A 23,537-nucleotide genomic window follows, 5' to 3' on the forward strand; every position below is an offset into this window, starting at 1 on the left:
GTCGGAAGTGTAACTGTGTTTGTACCTAACAGTCTGAGTGCGTATGTAGTGTTTGATTTTTCAGTGATGCCATCTATACTTCAGAAGTGAAGTGAGTGATGTGTTATGATTGAATTACATTTGTACTGTTTGTAGGTCTGTTGCTCTCTGTGGCGCTACTTTCTAAAGGGGAGATCGGCTCGCATTCGCGCCTTGAAGTTGGGAACCACAGAAACCAACTTCAGCCGACCACCACTGTGGCGACGGTGGGGTTCGAACCCGGGATCTCGCGACGCGAATTCGTCACTATGACCACTCGATCACCGCAGCGGCAAAATAGTCGTACCGCTTTCCCTATTGTTGAGTGGTCGGCGTGTCCCGCTTTACGTTGCACGCGGCACAGAAAACCCGGCTAAAGCTCCTCCCTACGGCGACACATGCACATGGCTGCGTACATAGGGGCTCGAACAATATCCTTGCTGAAAAATTTGCATAATATACAGTGAATAATGCATAATATACACCACCTAAAGTATCAAGATTATTTTTCCTTTTCGTTTCAAAAAATTACAATCCCTGGTGAAAAGTATTTAATATTGAAACAAGAAAACCACATGATCATGAAAAAAAGTTCAATACAAACCAGTGAATTAACCGAATAAAATGAAATTTATAGAATAAGATTGTAACAGCTGTGAGAACAACATGTTAAAATTAGGCAGATACAGCTTCAGTTGAATTTAACCCTCTATGGTTTCACGCCCATAAAAACATATTGAATTTTTTTTTAGAAATACGAATGTAAATGAGTACTGTCAGCATATTTTTAATTGAAACAGTACATCAAAACAGCAACAAGATTAATTAGGGTGGATTTTTAAATTACTTATAATGGCCAATTAAAACTCAGTGGCACAGCAGAAATCACTAAAGCCCGTGCAATAAATGCCATATCTCCTTTATCCAAGTCTTCGATAAAGGAGATCCGATTTTTCGCATGTGCAATCTAAGGGGTATAGGGAAAAATACTCCATTGCGAAATTAACTTTACAAAATATCTGGGCTTGTCTATGCTGAAATAAGGGGACTTTAAGGAGGCGAGATATCTTGTGTGTGTGTGTGTGCCGCTTAAAAGGTTAAGGGTAATATATATATTTTTTTATTTTACTTATGTCTGTAAACTGATATAATCTTTGCTTAGCAAAGTTGAATAGTTGTTACCTTGAATTTCATTTCTTATTCGCTCAATTTGGTGTCATTTTATAAATCTCTGAATACGTAAAATTTCAGCAGCTCTCAAAAAATGACACTGACAAGGAATAAACTCTTTCTAGATAAAATAATGTATTGTACTCATATATAGCCGTATTTTGTAGTGAAATGACCATTAAAAGATGTTCTTTCTAAAATACCAAAAAAAATTGAGGAAAAGAAATTGCTATAATATAGGTTTTTGACCATGTATTTGTCATGTATATTTAAATATACACCGGACCATAGGGGTTAAAATAACGACGAAAAAAAAAGTATCGTGTTAGAAAAAATTATACGTAAAAGATTAAAAAGAAATTAGAAAAATTATGTCGTTATGAGTTTGCTCAGAAAAACGTACCCTACTGTAATATGCTTGAACATCTCCTTTACGCATGTTACTACCCACAAATATATTTCTACATTTCGTTTCGTTTGCATGTTAGATTCTTAGATACTGTTTCAAACACGATATTTTTAAAGTATTCATGTAAAATGACGAGTATATGACGACAGGTTATGTTACCTCTAAATGAGTGATTCCCAATTTTTTTAGGTCATGCTCCACCAAAGCATCTCTGAAATTCTGATGCTCCCCGGTCAGGGGGTGCTCCCCCCCCCACCCTTTTTCAAATGTAAGAACCATTGTTTTGCTCTCTCTCCATCCTTAAATTTTAAAAGCATCGGTCTTTGCCCCCTTTCCCATTTCTGTCTACTTTTACTTTGTCAAAAGCAGTAGCACTTAATCAGGGGTCCTCGAAGAGACATGGGGGGGGGGGGTCTGTGAGCTTGGATGAGAAAGCAATTAACTCGTTTTTTACATTGTACATTGCTGAAAACATAGAATATTATTTTTTAAAGGATTTCGTGTGGCCATCATTTTTCTTCATTTTATTATCACAGGGAGCCCGTAGACTTACTGGCACAAATTTTCCGTGGAACACAAAACATTAAGAACCCTTCGTCAAATCCCTTCCACTGAAAGAGAAAAATAAAAGAAGTCGCACAAGAAATCGTTTAAAAATTAAAAATTTTAACTGATATAAAAAATGGAGTTTGGAAGGTTACAAGCCATCATAGAAAAACTCAAATTGCCCCCCCCCCCCCTTCTTAAAAATTGAATTGTTTCGGGAGAGAATCGCCGCTCTAAATACAATAACCGTCTCCACCCCAATTTATAGCAGAAAAAGCCTATCGCGTGCCTCGTATTCGTATGAATATTTGTTTGAGTCAATGATTGATAAACTCGCCTGTCTCTTGGATAATTACAGAGAATGAATAATGATTTTTTAGTAGTTCCTAGGGTATGACATCCTAAGTTCTATGTTCTGTGAATGCAGTCATAACCGTAAATAGGCCATTCATGAATCACTTGAGCAGACACTATAATAATTGGATGTTAGTATGGACCATCATTACACATGCTATCGTAGCGGACGAAAATAACAAAATAACATGAACACGTAAACCCAGAAACTGTTGTTATACTTTTTGCATCTGGAAGCAGAATAATATGTGAATGTTCCTTATCACCTAGCGCAGAATAATACGCTTGTATAGTCTGTAAAAACGCACTTCCTTAACGACGCGTGATGATAAGGGTCAGGTGACGAATTTGGGGGAGGGGGGATGAAAATTTATTAAGCAAATTTAAATGTTACATTTCGAACTTTCTTGGCCAATGGTTCTTGTTTATGCCAGCAAGCGCCACTGAAGGGTCAAGAAAACTATTTGAGTGGGGGGAAATAGAAAATATTCCGTGACATATAAGACTTTTTGATGTTCACAGCAATTTGGGGAAATGTATTTTTTATATTTTGTGTGATTTTATTTAATTTTATTTATAAATTTATTTTATTTTATTTATTTATATTTTGTGTCATGTTTTCTGTGATTAAAGTTAGTGTCATAAAATTCACTAAATTTTAATAAATTTTTAGGTGGGAAAACTGCAAATGCTTATCCTATCTTATCAAATAAGAGAGAAATAAAACCAAAATAATCGACAAAAAAACGTGGGTTGAGGTGGATTTTTTTTCATTGGTAAAATAAAAGCAGTTCACGGCATTTCTACTGTCCGTAAAGGTGGTAATACATGTGCCGTTCTTCGTTCCGATATGTTCTATGCATTCTCAACGTCTATAAAACGTGGTAGTTAATTCATTAGTTATATAGGGGGTTTTCCGCAAAATTAGCCGGTATAGTGTACTGTTATTGCCTTCAAAATCATCTGCGTATGCGGCAGTGAAAGGAATGAAAAATTATTTAAGGATATCGTGTCTCAAAATTACTAAATGGTCGCGTTTCTGGTGATTTATGGGAATGTGCATTGCGCCATTGCTTTGACTCTTCCAAATCTCTACTTCCTTAACAAAAAAAAGCATATGCAATAGCAATGCAAAGCATATGCAATATCTAGATAGATATGGATATTTTGCATTTTAAATAAAAACTTTAAAAAGCAAAATATCAATATTTTTTTATTTTAGATTTTTAGTTATTTCTTAACAATTAAATCCCCCATGTTCGTTAGCCCATTTAATTGATTCGAACTGTTCGAAAATATTCAAGTGAAACCATTACAAAGTTTTGAACCTTTACCTCACTTCATTTCTCGCCCCGCCCTGTTTAGCATATGACATTGGATTTATTATAGATCGACATTTCTTCCTTCCGCTATTTCAGATTGGACAAATTATTTTCCTTTTTATTTATATATTGTATCAAGGTTTCGATCGGACGCTCAAGTTTTAATCGATATGATTTATATAGTATTTTTGTCAAGAATAACGACTTCTACAATGTTGAGCTTATTAGCTTATGCATGTCAAAACATAAAGACGAAAGTGCCGATTCATTAATGCATCTTGTAATTATTTGACCGTCACGCTTAGTTAATTTGCATGATAGAGCTGTGAAGGTTCAGCCTGTGGGTGTCAGGTTCAAGGTTGCTTTTTTTTGTACAGTTTCATATTGATGACCTTGCTATATAATTTAATGCATATGAAAACTGACTCAAAACGAAAACTATTTAAATTGGAAATCAAAGCGCCATCCTGTAGTATTTTCAAGAATTGAGATCATAGTCACTGTTAAATGGAACGAGATATCCGCTATGATTTTAGAAATTGATATTTTTTTCATTTTCTAATCTGTGAAGTGAATTGGGTAACCCTTTATATACCATATTATAAAAAGTAAAATAAGAAGAAAATGATATAAATATACAGTAAATAAGTTATATTTGACATCCATACTTTTTATGGGCATAATGTTTTCAGTCACCTCGTTGGGCAATTTACCTGTTGTGGCCTTTATACAAATACAATGACAATAAATGATTATTATGTAAATTATTTGGTAGGTCATTTTAGTTCTAAAAAATTGAAGGTAGAAAAATTAAAGAATATTGTTTTTCATATACAATTAGTTGGTATATAACAAATTATCTAACCTGGTACTTTTAAAGTGCCGCCAGTAGATAAAGGTTTAAGGCATTGCAAGAGGGAGATAGGTCTGAATTCTGAACTGAGAGTTCAGTTTCTGCCAATGGTCTGACTGGCATGTAACTTTCCTTTATGAAAACTATGGGCAACGTTATTAAACACAAATAAATGCAAAAATAAGGAACACTTGACTCTTTTCGGTCACCTAATGGGTCCCGTTGTCAAAGGTAAACAAAAAGATAAACAGTTCAGTGAAGAATTGTTCTGATTGACCAGGGCCGCAACTAGATATTTTGTAACCCAGGGCAAGCCGGCATTTTAGCTCCCCTTGTAATGTAGAAGAAGCAGTTAAAGGGTGAATTCGGCTCCCCCTTCTGGTTCAGCGCCCGGGGAACCAGACCCGCTTGCTCCCACCTAGTTGCGGCCCTGTGATTGACACTTTCAAGATCATCTTTTTCTTTGGATCTTTCCGAAGATGCATACATAAAATCGTACAAAAATATTATGGTTAACCCTTTATCTACCACATTATGAAAAAATGAAATAATTACCATGTAAATCTTTGGAGGTCATTTAGTTATTAATTAAAACAAAAAAATAATTTTTTGCTGAAAACTTGCAAAAAAAGTATGCAGTATTAAGAAAAACACTTTTGTAGGGGCGAAACATCTCTCTCTAATTGAATTATATTGATTAGCATTTAAAAAACCTAGTTGTCTCACATTTGTGCTACCATCTGGTAATCTTCAAGTAGTTATGCACTCCTTTATACTTCAAAATACCAATACTCGACAACGTGTGTGAGGAATGTTACAGGATATAAAAAAAAGTGGTACATTAAAGAACCGTCAGTAGTCAAAGGGTTGATGACAATAAATCCACGCCTGGTATTTCTTCACTGTGGAGAATGTATGTAATTTATATTTTACCTTTATTCCTCCATAGGAGCAACCGGGCACAATCCTTAAGCTGGTATCCCACAATTACTAGGTCCGGGCATCATCCTCGGGCCAGCAATAATTTATGGCTTTCAATACAAAGGCCATAGAATTGTAGTGTCTTCCCAACACTTACAAAAAATTATTTTCGCCTTTGTGGCAACACCACAAAAATCCAATGTTAAGGCCGTCGGGCTAGAGAGCTTTTGTTGTTTATATTTTCCGGTCGCATCTTTGTGCATGTCCCTGCTCTCGTCCGAATCCCGTATTAGTTTACCTTCGTTTATATTTGTAAATTAAATAATTGTTTTATTGTTTAATCTAATGTTCGAATAATATAGTTATGTCTCAAAGCCAGCTCCCATAACTATATATTGGTGACCCCTGTTTTCCCGAACCCGCTCGATATGGCAACCGATTCTACTGACGGATCCACCACGCAAGGCCTGCAAACAGACAGCGTGGCAATCAAGCCACCCCCTTTCTGGTGTGAGACGCCAGCGTTGTGGTTCGTGCACTTGGAGGCCCAGTTCAACACGGCAAGAGTGACCAGTGAAGAAACTAAGTACAACATCGTGGTCGGCGCCATGGACCAACGACTCCTCAACGTGGTCAGTGACATCGTCATGTCTCCTCCTAATGATCGTCCATATGCTGCGCTGAAAGAAGCTCTCACATCAAGAATGTCCGAATCAGAAAGCACCCAAATCAAGAAATTACTCTCCGTTTAGATTTGGGCGATCGTCGACCATCACAGTTGCTTAGGGAGATGAGAAACCTCGCGGCAAACAAGTTAAGCGACGACATTCTCAAATCTTTATGGCTGAAGCTCTTGCCACAGCATGCGCAAGCAATTTTGTCGGTGAGCTCTGAATCGTTGTCAAAATTAGCCGACATGGCGGATAAAATTCTCGAAACTTGTGATTACGCGAATCCGAATATCATGGCGATCGCGAAACCAGAAAATGACGCGTCTCAATCATCGTCACATGAAATATGCCTCGCCTCTCTTTCATCTCAGATCGCAAAATTAACTAATGAGGTGCAAGAACTAAAACGAGCTAGAAGTCGACAACGATTTCAACGGAGCAGTAGCAGAGATGTGACCCATTGCGGAAAGGACATTTGCTGGTACCATAGGCGCTACGGAGATGATGCCTGGAGATGTACAAAGCCCTGTGCATATATCAGCTCATCTAATCAGGGAAACGACCCGGGGCATCACTGATGACGACGTGTGATGCCAGCCAAGTCTCCAGTCGTCTTTTTCTATTTGATCGCTCTTGTAATAGACATTTCTTGGTCGACACAGGAGCGGACGTTTCCGTGATACCGGTAACTGCAAATCGGCGACCCTTTCCAGACAAAAAATTTTCCTTGTATGCTGCAAACTCTACCAAAGTTCAAACTTTCGGCACTGAACGTCTATACCTCGATCTTGGTTTAAGACGAAGGTTTCTCTGGACTTTCATCGTGGCAGACGTGTCTAAGCCAATACTCGACGCGGACTTTCTCAAAGAATTCGGCTTACTCGTAGACATCAAACGGCAACGCCTCGTCGATCCTGTCACTTCACTTAGCTCATCAGGCAGAGTCGTCACTGGTCCTTCTTGTGCACGACATCAGGGACGACCGCATCAGAATTCTACTGGCTGAATTTTCCTGTTTGACTCATGAATCATCCGTTCTGAGAACTGTACCTCATCGTGTCGAGCATCACATTGTCACAAAAGGCCCTCCCGTTGTTGCCAAAACACGTCGCCTGGCTCCAGACAAGTTGTAAATTGCTAAAAAAGAATTCGACTATATGCTTCAACAAGGCATATGAAGACCCTCCTAGAGCTCATGGGCCAGTCCTTTACACCTGGTGCCAAAGAAGACTGGTGGTTGAAGACCATCACTCAACCGGATCGATACCCGATTCCAAATCTGCAAGACTTTTCATCAAACTTGAACGATTGCACGATCTTCTCCACTATCGACTTGGTTCGTGCATATCATCACATACCAGTTGCACCAGAGGACATTGAAAAAACTGCCATCACAACACCATTCGGCTTATTCGAATTCACCAGAAAGACATTCGGCCTACGAAATGCGGCCCAGACCTTCCAACGTTTTCTCCATTGTGTGCTCAGAGGCTTAGACTTCTGTTTCGTATACATTTATGACCTATTGATTGCTTCAAAAAATGTAGACGAGCATCACATCCATTTGCGACAAGTTTTCGAGAGACTCAAGGATGCTGGTCTTGTAATCAATCTCGAAAAATGCTCGTTCGCTCAACCTGAAATCACCTATCTTGGTCATCACATCACTGTTGAAGGTATCCGTCCAACATCCGAACGAATCAATGTCATCCAAGACTACCAGAGACTGTAAAGATCTACGAAAATATCTCGGAATAATCAATTTTTACCGGCGATTTATTCCCAGTGCTGCCAAAACTCAAGCTGTTCTTAACGACTACCTCAAAGGCAGCAAGAAAAATGACAAATCTCTCATCGAGTGGTCTGAAGAAGCTATTGCAGCATTTGAGTCAACCAAGCAACAGCTCATTGATGTCACCATTCTCGCTCATCCGTCTCCTGATGCGGAACTTGCTGTAATGGTCGATGCATCCGATATGGCTGTTGGAGGAGTGGTTCAGCAAAAAGTCAAGAATGATTGTCAACCGCTAAGCTTCTTCTCTCAACGATTGACTCCAACTCAGACTCGTTACAGCACGTACGACCGAGAACTTCTCGCTGCGTATTCAACAATAAAGCATTTCCGTTACTTCCTTGAAGGCAGAAAATTCACACTTTACACTGATCATCGTCCTCTCATTTTCGCTACTCAGCAAAAAGCAGAAAAGGCTTCTCCTCGTCAAATACGCCATCTGGATTTCATATTTCAGTTAACAACAGACATACAACATATCTCGGGTAAAGACAATGTGGTAGCTGATACCTTGTCTAGACTCGACGAAATTCATATGCCTCAAACTGTGGACTACACTGAAATGGCTAAAGCACAGGAAGATGACGATGAACTGATCAAGATACTTTCTTCAAACACAAGTCTCAAACTTCAAAAATTTCCAGTTTTTGGTTCCAACTTACAAATCTATTGTGATGTTTCCACTGGACAAAGCTGACCGTATGTTCCAGAGTCCTTCCGGAAAACTGTTTTCAACTCTGTTCATGGACTTTCACATCTTGGCACCCAAGCTACTGCCACAACTATTGCAAAAAAATTTGTTTGGCCTTCAATCAAAAAAGATTGCAAAACATGGGCAAAATCCTGTCTGACATGTCAGAAGTCCAAGATACACAAGCATACCAGAGCACCTGTGGGACATTATCTACCAGTTTCCAAGCGCTTTGACGAAATACATTTGGATATCATCGGTCCCTTACCCTCTTCAGAAGGACATCAGTATTGCGTAACCTTGATTGACAGGTTCACGAGATGGCCTGAAGCAATACCAGTTCCAGATATCCGAACCGACACAGTGGCGGCAGCAATATACTACGGATGGATCGCTCGTTTTGGTGTTCCTAGTGTCATTATTACCGACCAAGGTTCCCAATTTGAGTCCCACCTCTTTACAGAACTGTCACACATAATCGGATTCCAAAGACAGCGCACCACCGCTTACAATCCAAAATGCAATGGCTTCATCGAAAGATGGCATCGAACCCTGAAAGCTGCAATCAGATGTCACAGCCACAAGCAGTGGACTCGAGTGTTACCTACAGTCCTCTTGGGATTAAGGTCCACATTCCGGGAAGAGTTCAACTCAACCCCAGCTGAAATGGTTTACGGCACGAACATCCGACTGCCAGGGTATTTTCTCGATACATCTGCCTCATCCCCATCTTCTTCCGATTTCATTCAACATCTTCGTAACCATTTCAACGACCTTAGATCAGCTCCGCCATCAAGGCATTCAACACCGCATGTTTTCGTCTCTTCAGCGTTAAACACCTGTCCTAGTGTATTCATTCGTACGGACGCTGTGAGAAAACCCTTTCAAGCTCTGTACGAAGGTCCATACAAAGTCATCACAAGGACTGAGCAATATTATACTCTCGCAGTAAACGGTAAAGAAAAACACCTCCACAAACCGGTTGAAACCCTGCTTCACCGAGAACCTCAACTCATCTGAAATCAATGGAAAACCTAACGAAAATCAAGCACCTCATCCGAAGACTTCACAACCTCTTCATACGAAGAAAAAGGTTCATTTTAACACGACAGTAAAGACTTCGGGAGAGACTGATGAATCGGAACCGCAACGACAGACTCGTTCTAGCAGACCCATCAAACCACCTTCTCGTTACGTATCGCTCTCTTCTGTTTACTAGAGGGGGAGTAATGTAGTGTCTTCCCAGCACTTACAAAAAATTATTTTCGTCCTTGTGGCAACACCACAAAAATCCAATGTCAAGGCCGTCTGGCTAGAGAACTTTTGTTGTTTATATTTCCCGGTCGCATCTTTGTGCATGTCCTTGCTCTCGTCCGAATCCCGTATTATTTTACCTTCGTTTATATTTGTAAATAAATAATTGTTTTATTGTTTAATCTGCTGTTCGAATAATATAGTTATGTCTCAAAGCCAGCTCCCATAACTATAGAATAATGCCGGAACGTGAAGTTCTTCTCCCCACCAAGCGTCGTATTTTGAAATTTCCGAAAAAGTACGGCTTTTCTTGACGCCGGCTGCGGTTGCCGATAGCATTTTGCGGTTTGTCTAACAAAGACTTTTTATTATATTTGACCTTAATTATCTGACCCTGCGTCAGGACGCAAGTTCACCATATCTACAGACAAAATGTGCGAGAGTCCAGATTCTGCGCCCTGATTGGGCGAAACGAAGGTTGCCGGAGCGCTGTCTGTTTGGCTACTTTCTGAATACTAAAATACTTGACTAATTTTCACCGGTAGATGGCAGCACATTTTTTGGAATGCGGGGAAAAATTTCATCAAAAGGGAAATTTTTGCTGGGAGAGATTACCATAACGTTCTTCATACATTTCTCTCCGCAAATTTTCTCGCTTTATTTTTCCCCTTTTCGATTTTTGTCTTTTAAATTTTTAATCTTACGCTTAATTTTATTAATTTAACAAAAGGCGCTTCTCAGGACCAAATCACATTGATCGCAATGGAGGATCTTCCTAGTAATTACTGTTATAAAGTAATCAGAAATGACGAGGAGAGAAAAACCGTTGTTTTTAGAGTAAAAGATGTGACAAACAAAGAAAAGCTATGGTAAGTACTGTATAGCCTTTCCGTTATACCAGGAATCTTCAACGTGTGGCCCGCTGATCATTTTCTGAAAATAATAGTTGAAAACATCGAAAAACGATTTAGTCCAGAGAATTTTAATTGAAGAAATAATTTCGAAATCAATGAAAAAAGTAATTTCAGAATTTATGCAAGAAGAAATAAATACTGTAATTTCGGAATTTATAAAAGAAATAATTCTAGAATAAATGAAGGAAATAGTTCTAAAATAAATGAAAGAAATAATTCTAGGAATGAATGAAAGAAATAATTCTAGGAATGAATGAAAGAAATAATTCTAGGAATGAATGAAAGAAATAATTCTAGGAATGAATGAAAGAAATTATTCTAGGAATGAATGAAAGAAATTATTCTAGGAATGAATGAAAGAAATTATTCTAGGAATGAATGAAAGAAATAATTCTAGGAATGAATGAAAGGAATCCAAAATTTAGTTAAGAAATTATTCCAAAACCAATCGAAAATTCAGAATTAATGATAGAGATAATTCCAAAATTGTGATGAGAATCCTGAATTATTAGAATAAATAATTCCAGCATCGATTCAGAAATAAAAAAATGTCCTATGTGAAGCTCAAGACAATCACCCACATGATTCAAACACTTCTGACACCATGGAGAAGTGATCAGCCCAGTTTCCCAAACTTTAAATTTTTTCCTCCTTGTCAACCAATAACTTCTGAGGGGGTGATGAAATGGTCCAGAGGAGCGAAGGCTGCAACGAGATGCCTTAGAATTTCCCTATAGATTAATGATTCAAAACTCATCACATCTATTGCTTGCTAGCAACCAAGAGTGCTGTTCAACAGCCCAATTGGAAACCACTTCAAGAATTAACATTATGCTGGGTGTAGTCAAAGCAAGGTCATTGAAAGGGATAGATTCCTCTCTCCCCGCAGAAAAAATGTCTGGCTATGTAAGAGAACTTCAGATCTTAAACAGCTACCTGAGGCGCGGGTGGATGTCTGGCCAAGATTTTTCTGATGTCCTACCTGACTAAAAATGGTCTGCCTATGAATTTACATGTATACTAAAGAAAATTTGAAGACGATCCCGCCAGGCTCGGGTGAATTTGTGTTAAGATGACACTGTTCCACCCGTGTAAGGCATACATAGACAAGTTCTGGGGGAAGGGCACGATGATATGCAATATATAATGGTCGCCATGGCCCCGCAAGGTTAGGTAGGGCCCGGGACAATCATTTCTCTTCATGCTACAAATTCACTTTTGAAGGGCCCATGAAAAGTTTGGTCTGCGGGCCCACAAAATATCCCAGCCTAGGGGCCTTGTTTCAGGATGTGGGGGCCATGATGGTCCATAATATCCGGATTTATTACATTTACGGTAACTTAAACAAAAAATGTATAGGTTGCCCCACATCCTTCGGCTGGGATCTTTGGCGTCCCATCCCCCACAGTAAATTTGTTCTGTGAAAAATATAAAAAAGTTAAAAGAATTATCCTGAGCTCTGTCAGACTTACCCGTAATTGTGGGTAGACATGGGTCACCAGCATAGGCGGAGATAGACTTGAACATCTGAGGGAACACGATGACGTCAATTCATATATTATATATATATATATATATGAATTGACAATCTCAGGGCCGGAACCACGGCCCCCACATGGGCGGGACTGACAGGGCTCTAGCTCTGGGGCCCCGAGACAATTCTCATAATTTTTTGCTTTTTCACGCTATAAATTAACTATAGAAGCACCCGTGGAAGATCCCAGCCTAGGGGCCCTGCTCCAGGATGTGGGGGCCATGGCCGCAACTAGGGGCGGGACAGGTGGGTCTGGTGCCCCGGGCGCTGAGGGGGTGCCGAATTCACCTTTTAACGGTTTCTTCTACATCAATGGGCGCCCAAATGCCGGCTTTCCTCGGATGACGAAGTATCTAGTTGCGGCCCTGCTCGAGGTATACACCTCAGGAATCGACTTTTGCAAGGGCCCCCACGAGGGTGGGGCTGACAGATCCCCAGCCCTGGGGCCCAGGAATATGGACGAGATGGCCTGGGACGCTACTCAGTATTTTTCACGTTATAAATTCATCATATAGGGGCCCGTGAAAGATCCCAACCTAGGGAGCCATGCTCCAGGATGTGAGGACCATGGGCTTGGGCAAAGCAGACATTAAATAGCCCCCACCCCTCAACTTGGGGGGGGGGGATTTTTTTTTTCATTATATAATCTGCGCTAATAAACCCGCGTGAACCGAATAGGACCATTTCCGGTCGGCAGAAACGTAAAAAAACTTAATTATGCTAAGTATTTGTATTTTCCTAGCGTGGCGCATCTGTTCCATCGTTTGCATATCCACATATTTTTGCCTTCTTACACAATAAAGAAGAAAGAGGAAAAAGCGATGAAATGAAAAAAAAAAATGATTATTTCTTGAAATTAATATTCATATCACAAAAAAAATCCAATGAAAAGGAGGGGGGCTTTTCTTTTCAATATTTGCTATTCCGCTTCAAGTATTCTTTTCCCGTGGTATTTATGTTAGGATGTTTGCTAACGTTATTATTTTGTCGCCAACGATAAATGGCCAAGTCTGACCACCCTCTACTAAATTAACCAATCAGGGAACAGAATACGAGCTTCCGAACATTTTGTCTGTAGATATCGTGAACATGCCGTCAGGACCAGAGTTGCCAGATTGGCGGTTTTCCCGCCAAATTGGGCTGGTTTGAAAACGGTTCGGCGGGAAATTTTTGGCTTTGGCGGGTGGCGGTTTTTTGGGCGATTTTTCTAAAATTGTGTTCATGACGAATTTCTCCCTATTATTCTTTGCTCGCGAACAAAGAAGCTTTTCTTTTTCACTTCAGTCCCCACCTGATGTGTTTCTTCCTGACAAGGCAGAAGGGGGACATCTCACTACTATAGAAAGCCAGAGCTTTCAACCACAATGCCTTTGCCACCCAATAATCGAAGAAGCGGTAAAACAAAAAACTGGGAAACTGTCCTAGGTTCTAGATCAGTGGTTTTCAACCTTTGTGATACCGCGGCCGGTCGGTTATCATATATCCAATGTAGTATAAGGGAATGTAGTATATCTCTCTCCAATGACTATAAGGGAAATGGGCTACTTCAGTGCCGTCACGAGCTTCGCGCGGAGGCCTTGTGCTATAGAAGGTGTTGCTCCGTCCCGACGGTTGGGAAGCATAGTATCTAGACCACAGAAGACTGCGAAAGAAACCGTAGCTTCCACAAGCGTGGAGCTGGCAGGGCTCAAGCCCAGGAACCAGTGCCGTCTTAACGCATGGGCCCACTTGGGTATGGCTCGGGAGCCTCAAGAGAAGAGGGGGCCTCAGAAAAACGAGAGGTAGCTGTATTTTTCGGGATTTTCCATGTAGGGAATCAGAAAAATCACTTGGCTCGGAGCCCATGATGCTCTTAAACCGGCCCTGCCAGGAATCCAAAAGAGTTCTTAAATTTTTTTTGTTTACTAGACCGTGAAAAATCTGGTCTGGGACCCATACCTAATTTTTAAAATCATTGTACCAAATTTAGTAGGCACCTGTGCACAATTTCAAAGCAACTATGCACTTGAGGCAGTGCCGTCTTGACGCATGGGCCAACCCGGGCACGTCACGGAAGCCTTGAATGAAGAGCGGGGGGAAGGGATAATGAGATATGTGTAGTTAAGATTTGCGAGATTGAGCATGTAAATTGGTAAGTAGGCATTTGCAGTCTGGATAGAGGGCTGAGCAAAATCAATTTACCCGGGGGCCCATGATGCTTTTAAGACGGTCTCGACTCCAGGCCAACTCTGGGCCGTTTTTCCAGGAGAGAGAATGTGTAGCCCTGACTTTCGCAACTTTTCAAAGAAATCAATTCCCGCCGAAATGTGAGAAAATGACCGAAAAAAGGGAAAAGATGGCCAAATCTATTGTTCTATCACTTTGGTCCCCCCCCCCGAACAAAATTTCTGGCTACGCCCCTGCTATAAGCCACACCTTTGCAGGCTAGAATATCGTCAAACTGTAGCTCGCTTGTTGCTTCATAAATGGCAGCACAGGTTCAAATATTTTGGGCTACTTTTTGGCTTCTTTTGAAGAGGATTTTGGCTGGAAATTTTTTAAGGATCTGGCTACTCTGGTCAGGACCAAGTCATTGTAGGATCCTGGCTTTAAACGACAAACTCATTGTATCATTCGAGATCCTTGGTGATCAACTGAACTGGGTTTTTTCTATTTGGCCACGGCTTCAACCATGGAGGTTCAATGAAACCTCTCGGTATATAGATATCGAGAGGTCTGTTTTATCTGCGGACCAAGAAAAAATATCGTTGTAGAGGGATTATCATTATATCGAGAGGCAGTAGTTTTTTAGAGTACAGACATTTCAAAACAAGACTTCGAAAAATATTGTTGTAGAGGTATTTATCGTTATATCGAATATCGTTGTAGCGAAGTTTCACTGCAGTATGTAGAACCTCCTGACATAGTACCGCCGTGGCTTCAACTAATTCTCCTTTAGCTGCAGAAAGTTGCGGAGTTTCCCTTTGTTCATATATTGAAAATGTGGTGGTGTTTGAAGTGTATCTTTTTTTCTTTTGTCTTTTCAAATTGGTGAAAGAATGTGCCTACAGGGTGGTCATAAAAATAACTTTGACGATATACGAGCCCCTAGTGGCCGCAAAAATGGACGAATTCGAATGATATTCGAGATATAATTGTTGTGTAATTGTTTCCACGTTTGCACTCGAAGAATGAAAAGAGAAACCAAACCGGTCTCAGCAATTAAATTACGAAAAATTCAAATTAAAACACTCGACTTTTATGCATTTCTAAGTGATCGGCGCAGTGAAAAACCCAGAGTGACGTTGGAACGGTATCTTTAGCACCATAAACGCAGTCAAATAACGAAGATCTCACCAAGGGATTGGTGCACTTACCCGTGGGAGGGAGTCTTCCGGCGGCAGAGAAATGTGATCTGCATTGGTTGATTCCACATGTTTCTTTGTCTGCATCCAGCACCGGCTTTTATAGTGCTACAGGTACCGTGTGGTGTTTTTACTGCACTGATGACTTTACAATACATAGAGGTGAGTGTTGCAATTTCAATTTTTTTAAATTTTGTTGCTGTAATCGTAAGTGTGGGAGCTTACTCTGTTCATACTCTGAAGCACCTATATCTGGAATTTCATTCGCATTCGTTGATTTTTGCGGGTGCTAGCGGTTCGTATATTGGCAAAGTTATTTTATGACCACCCTGTATGTAGTAAATGAAGATAATATATCTATATTTCTTTTCTAGATTTCTATATATCTTTTCTCAAAAAAATTACACTTCTGTCAAAAACATAAGCACGAAATCGAAAATTAGAAGGAGCGTTAAAGAGCATTTTTCTTCTCTAGAATGATATTTCAAAATTTATAATTCTCTTGACTAGCCTAGGACTGACAGTACTTGCATTTTGCATTCCCGGTGCATCAAACACTAGCTTTAGCACCATTTACTATTAAAACGGTGTTCGTACAGCCCGATTTCTTGATCTCCAACTCGTATTGGATTTCAATTAATAATCCAACTTCACTACCATATAAAATTTTTCCTATATCTCCCCAAGCTTTTCGTCAATGTAATAAACTTAATTTAAAACCTAATTTTTGGATTTTTCCAGTTTGATTAGTATGTGTATGCTCATAAAAATGCGTTTGCGTTATCCAGCCTTTTATGATTTGGCTCGATTTTGTGATAATCAAAGTAGTTTAAAAGGAGGCGGCCTCCTAACCAGATCAATGGCATGTATGTGTTGTGAACCTAACGTGAAGTTTGTTTCTGTGTAGTGCTGCCACCGGTCATCAATTTTTCTAACTGTGAATGAAGTGTAATGATTGAATAATTGTTTCGTTGTAAGCCTGTTGCTCTCTGTGGCGAGACTTTTCAATGGAGAGATCGGTTCGCGATCCGAAGTTGAAAACCAACTTCAGCCGACCACCAGTGTGACAACGATGGAGTTTGAACCCGGGTGCTCACGATGCGAGTCCGTCACTATGATCACTCGACCACTACAGCGGCTTCAAAGGAGACCAGGTTTCGTGTCATGTCCTTTCAGGTTAATCTTTTGAGAAATACAACGACCGTTTCATTCAAATTTTACCAAAAAGTAATGCCCCAAAGATTTTCAATTGGATGTTAATTAGTTGTGTGTGTGCGCGCTAACTAGTCGGTAAATTAAATGGTTTCGCTGTTTTTGTTCAATCATTTTCATTTTTGTAGGCTGCCTTTTTTTTATTTCAAAATATTTGTTTTTGAGAGAGAATTTTCCACCGAACTTCGCTTCTGTTTGCAACTCATGGATATGCGAAGTTTCGCTACAAGAGCACTTTTCTGAACAGTTAAGACTTTAGTTGTTCACTGTAAGAATGGGAAAGATTGTGTCAAACATAGTGAAAGATGCAGATTGGAATGTTGCGCAAGTTTGGGAGACTGTCGCTTCGATAACTTCGAAAAATTGGCTGGCACAATTAGGGGCGGCTATAGCTCCTCTGCCGCACGAATGGAAAACCTTGCCATCCCTAAAAAAAACCCTTGTTGCAGGGCCACAACTAGGTGCTTGATTAGCCAAGCACGCATTTTGATGCCCCCTTTGTAATGTTAGAGAGGTTAAAGGGTGGACTTTGCGGCGCCAGTGCACCGCATTCGCCTTCACCCCCCTCCCCTACTTGCGGCCCTTCATCTCGTGTGGGATACAATATTGTTCCCGTGCCTCCTCTGCGATGGAAACCTCGAGATAAATAGCGAATGGTTCTCGTGGTTCTACCATGACCAAGGCCGCAACTAGATGCTTGGTCAGCCGGGTCCAACACGCATTTTGGCGCCCCCTCATAATGTTGAAGAAAAGGTTAAAGCAGGGAATTCATTTCAACTTTTTCCGTGGGGGGGGGGGGGCAAAGAACATGTATTCAATGTATATATATTTGTGTATATATGTATATACGGGGTGATTATAAAAAAACTATCCCGACATATGGGCCCCTAACTATCATACCATTCACAGAAACTGAATGAAATTTTGGCATAAGGTATTTTGATGTATGCGCTCAAGAATGATATGGAAAACAACAGTGTCACTCTAACAGTTACGGTTACAGTGAGAAAATTTCGAAAATATCAAATGGCAACACCAAGTTTTTGTATTGGAATGCGATCTCCATACTGAAAAACACTAAATAGCGTTGGAATGGCACCTGTAGCACGAAAATCCCCGGAGCTAGGCAAGGAAAAGGTAAAAAGGACTTTGCCGAACACCAGAGCATTAATGTTCGTTTCATTCGTCACACCGTTTCTTCGGCTGAGATCCCAGCCTGATTAGGTCATGTGGAAAATTTGTGAAACACAATAAAATGCTTTATTTTATGCTGCTTCTCTGTCCTTATTGGTTGTCCTCACTTTTAGCCTATCTACCGCGGGTGATTTTCATGTTACAGTTGCCGTTCGAACGCTATTTAGGGGTTTTCACAATGGAGATCACATTCCAATACAAAAAACTTGGTGTTGCCATTTGATATTTTCGAAATTTTCTCACTGTAACCGTAACTGTTAGTGACACTGTTGTTTTCCATATCATTCTTGAGCGCATACATCAAAATACCTTATGCCAAAATTTCATTCAGTTTCTGTGAATGGTATGATAGTTAAGGGCCCATATGTCGGGATAGTTTTTTTTATAATCACCCTGTACATTATATACCATTTTTAGTGTATATTCAAAAGCCGAGGGGCCGTTGACCCCCCCCCCCCAAATGACGGGCCTGGGTTAAAGAGCCCCCCCCCCCCTGATATGAACACCTCGTAATAAGGTATGGTTCTCGTTTTCCCGGCTCTATGAAACTCCCGTGATAGGTAAAGTATGGCTCTCGTGGGGCCTCTGGTTTGAATACCATCTATAGCAGACCAACACCATCTGCTCTAGCTGGTGTTGGAACACCTCGTGATGGATAGAGTATGGTTCTCATGGATCCTCTTTATATATTGTGTGTGAGTGAGAAAATTCATGATAGCTAGGGTATGGTTCTCTTGGTTTTTCTGCAATGAATACACCTTTGCTATGTACATTTCGTCATTGCCCCAAGTTCAGCCGAAGCAAGCGTGCATTTTGGCGTCCCCTTGTAATGTTTAACCCCTCAAGCCCGGAGGTGATTTAAATGAATCCCATCTCGTAGGTCCGAGGAGGAATCGAATCGCCGTTTTTCATTTAAAAATTATAACTTTTTAACTAATCATTGAATTAATTTGAAATTTTTTGTTTATAAAATAACGTATTTTTTGTCAATAATAGTCTCGCCTGTGTATTACCTAATAAAAATTATTTTTTTTTTGGTAAAATTGGGTTTTTTCTCTTCTACCACGGTCCAAAAATAGGATTCATAACTCAGCCTCGTTGCTGTAACAAAGAACTGCCAACTCAAATATGCAGGGCATTTTAGCTCAACGGGCTAAAACATGCTCTTTACAATAATCTCTTTGATCCCCACGTGCTAACCGACTGATAGGCAGCAAACGTTCATCACTCACAATAAAATATGATAAATGAAATTAATATAATAATTATATGATTGTACAAAGTCACATTCGTATGAGTCTCTTTCGAATGAGTCCAAACATGCAGAGATCGGGCAATAGTATCATGGATTAAAAAATTATAAGATATGCAATTGGCCGCATGTGAATTCTGGGCCCGACGTACATAGTACGCCGCTCAACGTTGAGGGGTTAGAGATTAAAAATTAAAATTAACGGTCTCTCTGGCAGAGCCGTTATTTCCACTTTTTCCGGGGAGGGGGGGGCAAAGATGTTTAACATGACGAAACGATGTTTTAACATGCACTCAATGTACATACATATATATACATACCATTTATAGTGTGTTTTTTAAAGCCTGGGGGGGGAAGCGCCCCCGATCCCCCCCCCCCCACCCAAATGACAGGCCTGTTCTCTGGTCTTCTCCCCGCTAGTTGCCTGGTGGGAGATTGAAAGGGCTTCACTGTTAGCCAAAGGGACTCTGGGATAAACAATTTTTTTTTCCATCTAGACCCGCAAACCATTGTTCAACCACCAAAATGGACTTGACCATACGTCTCGCTTTCAAAGAAACTGCCGGTTTTTTCGACGTGAAAATGTCTGCAAAATATATGTCAGGTGTGGGGAGTCAATTGCACCCAAATGAGTTAGTTTCTGTCGAAGTAATTTCTAATTTCAATATAGTGACGGAAAATCCTGTCTGTCCCCTCAAGTTTTCTCGACATTTTAGTTGTCAAGGTATTACTCAAAAGCGTGTCAACGCATGTGTTGTAGGAATTTTTATTCCAAAATTTTTAAAAATTATTTTTATACACAAAAAGTTTGTTGCCGCCCCTTATAATTCGCAACCCACGTGCACCGCATCCCTTGCACCCTCGCTTAAGCCGTCCTTGGGCACAATGTAGGGCCTAAAACATGGAGCTATAACTCGCCATAGGAGGGGATTACATCCTCCTTGGGCCTAAAATATTAGCCCTATGTTTTTACCGGAGGTGAAACATGAGTAAGATAACGTTTTTCTCAGATGACATTCTCTCCTACAACTATAGAACTTAAAAAGATGAAAATTAATAGTCTTTATGCCACCTTATGAAAGGCTGCTGAAAATTGATTAACCCTCGCATATAAAAATAGGTACTAAGTTGATTTCGAACTCGTTTTCAGCGCTGTGCCTTATGTCTGTCCACATCTTTTTCTTCACTCCTGGATGTCATTATGTACTGTAGTGTTTAGCGCAAGGTCTTCAACCTTTTTCCAGTCGCGAGCACTGCCTGTGCCCATCATAAAAAAGAGAGCACCCTTACGTCGAGTTCATCGTCATTTCAGGCATTGCATTCGTATGTTGATTTCAATCAATCGAATGCAATTCCTCCAAGGTGTTTAATTGGAACGTTGTGTGTGTGTGATCTCCCTCAAGTGCTCGCGAGCACAAAATCGCTCAAGAGCATCGAGCACTGTGGGTACTTCAGGGAGCAACGCGATGCTCGCGAACAACGGGTTGAAGATGCCTGGTTTAGCGTTTTAAATCCGAGTTTATTGCGCGCCTGGCATCCACCGTTTTTAAGTTCACTTTTCTGCCTAACAGAAGGTCCTCTTAATTCAAGGTCAACTTCGTTATTGTTTCTGCCAAACGAGGTAGACGTGAGAGAGGCAGGTTTCTGTTGGCACTATTTTCACTCTTAATCGTTGCTATGTTTAGCTCGTGTTTTCTATAATTATGCCGCTTGTCGTAATTTGCCTAGCTGTACCTGTCCTCTTATTTGTGGCCAGAAAATCATTACAATACATTTGTAAGATTTTTGGAATACTTTGGTTCTCTTTAAATCATCGCGAATGAAATCCAGTTCATCAAATCACATGTTGTTAATTTTGTTTTTTTACTTCAAAACAAATGTCTTCAACTAAAAGACAGACCAAAATCCTAAACTTTGTCACCCACCCTACCTCATTTTGTACTTAAAGACCGACATGCTATTTCTTCTATCATGAATTTTTATCTCAAGTACAATTTTGAGAATTCCAAGAAATGAGCTATTTGATCAGATTTAGTCAATCAACATTGTCAGATCGAATAGAAAACCATTTTATTTATCGTAAGGGACTGACGTATCTTTGTTCTATGCCATCGTAAAATTATTTATGCCATCGTTTCAAAATTATTGTCCTTGGAAATATAATGCGAACACCCATTAAAAAGAAAGAAAAGATCTTTTAAATTTGTTCGCGAAAAAAAGCAGCTGTCAAAGTCACGGATTGTGAATCTCACGCATGTTGTTTTTCTTTTCTAATCGCATCGCTGTGCATGTTCATATCCCTTATTCAGCGGGTAAAGTTGGATGACAGCCATATTCTGTTTCCGTTAAAGAGAAGCTTCCTAATAAAAAAAATCTCGCGTAAAAATGTCTGATATTGTTTCCTAAGCTGATCTCGATGTCAGGGGCACAACTGGGGGGAGGGGAGGGCGGTGAGTCGTCTTCCACCCGAACTCGTAACTAGCGGGGACTCGCAATTCACCTTTCCAGTTTCTTTTTTTTTACCACTTGTTCAACATTATACAAGAGTCGCCAAAATGCATTCTTGTCAAGATTGCAAAGATATTTCAATGAGCTCTACCTGGTCGTAGCGTACCTTCTCGGGGCCCCGGGGCAGATATTTTCTTGGGCGTCCCTTCCCCCCCCCCCAGGGAAAAAATTCTAAAAAATAAATATGCATTTAATAAATATAAATATGCATGTTTGAAGGCTAGAGAGTGTAACGTGCAGAGAAGTGATATTGAAACCATATGGGTTGAATTTGAGAACAAAAGACGTCATAAGCTTATTGTTGGGGTTTGTTACAATCCACCGAATAGGGATCAAAACTACATCGCCAAAATGCATGATGAAATTTCCTACATGTGTAAGTGAAAGAGGGTTCTCATACTAGGGGATTTCAATTACCCGGGTATTGATTGGGAGAACCTTTCATCTGGAAATCAGTATGAAAGAGACTTTCTTAAGTTGGTGCTCGAAAATTTTTTGTATCAGCATGTATCAGAAGCCACTAGGGGTACTGCTATTTTGGATTTAGTTCTTACTAGTTCTGAGGATCTAGTTGAACATGTTTCGGTGGGGGAAGAGTTTTCTTCCAGTGATCATCGTATCGTCAGATTTCACTGTAACTTTTCCTCGGGTAAGGTTGATAATAAAAGACTGGTTCCTTGTTTTCGGAGAACTAACTTTGATGTTTTGAGAAGAAGGTTAGCGGAAGTTTTCAAAGACCGGTTGGAATCAGTAGGGGTGGTAAGTCAATGGGAAGAATTTAGTACGAAGCTGTCCTCTGTTTTGCACGACGTCATACCCTTTGTTCGAAAAAAGCGTGTTTGTACATCACACCCTCTATGGTTCACAGATAGCGTGCGGAACCTTTATCTTGAAAAGAAAAGAGCATTCAGAGAGTATAAAAGTGGACGAGGTGACCTATCATTGTTTACTGATAAAAGAAGACTGTTGAAGAAAGTGATAAGGGACAGTAAAAAGGAAGTTGAATCTAGGTTGGCAGATAACATTGGCTCTGACCCAAAATCATTTTTTCGATACGTCAATAATGGATGTAAGGGGACAGTTGGCCCCCTCTCGATAGGAGGCTCTAAGGTAGAGAGCAATGTAGGCATGTGTAGTGCTTTCAATGACTTTTTCGCGTCGGTTTTTAATGGAGATGATGATATTCGATATACGGGTGTTGCATGGGGTAATAAAACCCTCAACGATATTCAAGTAGAAGACGTGGAGGTCCTAAATCTTCTAAGAAATGTATGTGCAAGCAAAGCACCAGGACCAGATGATATCTATCCCAGGGTTCTCAGGGAAGGTGCTAATCAATTGTTGGGGCCAGTCGCACAGATATACAGGAGTAGTGTTGCTGAGGGTATCGTCCCGAGAGATTGGAAACTGGCTAACGTTGTTCCGATATTTAAGAAGGGTAGTAGAGAAGTGGTGTCTAATTATCGTCCAGTGAGTTTGACGAGCTCCCTCTCGAAAATTTTGGAAATTATCATCAAAAGGCAGTTTGTGAAGTGGATAGACGAGAATAATGTATTGTCGGATAATCAGCATGGGTTC

At 40.2% G+C, this 23,537-nt stretch overlaps 1 protein-coding gene across 5 annotated transcripts in view; it reads left to right on the forward strand.

Moving 5' to 3' along the window:
- Positions 1 to 23,537, forward strand: part of Wnk (Wnk kinase) — a 375,788-nt gene that overhangs the window by 117,134 nt on the left and 235,117 nt on the right. The gene's annotated exons all lie outside the window — the stretch shown is intronic.

Source organism: Pholcus phalangioides, unplaced genomic scaffold, assembly GCF_987345545.1.
Source record: "Pholcus phalangioides strain wild (caught in Gottingen) unplaced genomic scaffold, Ppha-v1.0 ptg000039l_1, whole genome shotgun sequence".
Taxonomy (NCBI): domain Eukaryota; kingdom Metazoa; phylum Arthropoda; class Arachnida; order Araneae; family Pholcidae; genus Pholcus; species Pholcus phalangioides.